Source organism: Pteropus vampyrus, unplaced genomic scaffold (genome assembly GCF_000151845.1).
Source record: "Pteropus vampyrus isolate Shadow unplaced genomic scaffold, Pvam_2.0 Scaffold1000005735, whole genome shotgun sequence".
NCBI classification, from domain to species: Eukaryota; Metazoa; Chordata; class Mammalia; order Chiroptera; family Pteropodidae; genus Pteropus; species Pteropus vampyrus.
This window is the reverse complement of record NW_011920137.1, coordinates 2,111-3,076: the sequence shown is the minus strand read 5'-3', so window position 1 is coordinate 3,076 and position 966 is coordinate 2,111. Positions and strand designations below refer to the sequence as shown.

At 37.3% G+C, this 966-nt stretch overlaps 1 pseudogene; it reads left to right on the top strand.

The window, feature by feature from the left end:
* The first annotated feature begins 147 nt into the window (after positions 1-147).
* Positions 148-265, top strand: LOC111735715 (annotated as a pseudogene).
* Positions 266-966: the final 701 nt, after the last annotated feature.

Below are 966 nucleotides of genomic sequence, written 5' to 3'. Positions count from 1 at the left end.
TTTTCTATATAGAAACCCTAAAGACTCCACAAGGACGCTACTAGAAACAATAAGCAAATAAGGTAAATTTTCTGGATACGAAATCAGTGTTCAAAAATCCATAGCATTCCTGTACTCTAATAATGAAGTGTCAGAAAAAGCAGTGGAGTCTACGGCCATGCCACCTGAACAAGCCTGGTCCTGTCTGATCTCAGAAGCTAAGCAGGGTCAGGCCTAGTTGGTACTTGGATGGGAGACCACCTAGGAAGACCAGGTGCTGTAGGCGTAAAAGTAAAAAATAAGGGACTGTAAACTGACAAGGTCCCTGCAATCTGTGAGGTCAACCAAGGGTTGCCTTGTCTAAAAAAAAAACAAACAAACAAACAAACAAAGAAACAAAGAAAAAGAAGTGGAAAAAAAATCATTCCTTTTGCAATTTCAGCAAAAAGAATACCTAGGAATAAATCTAAGAAAACATGTGAAGGACCTATATAATGAAAACTATAAGACTCTATTAAAGAAATCAAAGAAGATACAAAGAAATGGAAAGGTATTCCTTGTACTGGGATTGGAAGAATCAACATAGTTAAAATGACCTGATCGCCTAAAGCATTATACAGATTTAATGCAATCCCCATCAAAATCTCATTGGCATTTTTTAAAGAAATGGAACAAAAAAATCATCAGATTTGTATAGAAGCACAAAAGACCCCAAATTGCCAAAGCCATCCTGAGAAAAAAGAACGAGACTGGAGGCATCGCTCTGCTCAACTTCAAATTATAATCCAAAGCAATAATAATCGAAACAGCATGGTATTGGCAGGAAAACAGTCACACAAACCAGTGGAACAGAATCGAGAGTCCAGAAGTAAAGCCATGTTTATATGGGCAAATGATTTCTGACAAAAAAGCCAAAAACATACAGTGGAGAAAGGAAAGCCTGTTCAATAAATCGTGAAGGAAACTGAAAAGCCACCTGCAAAAGAA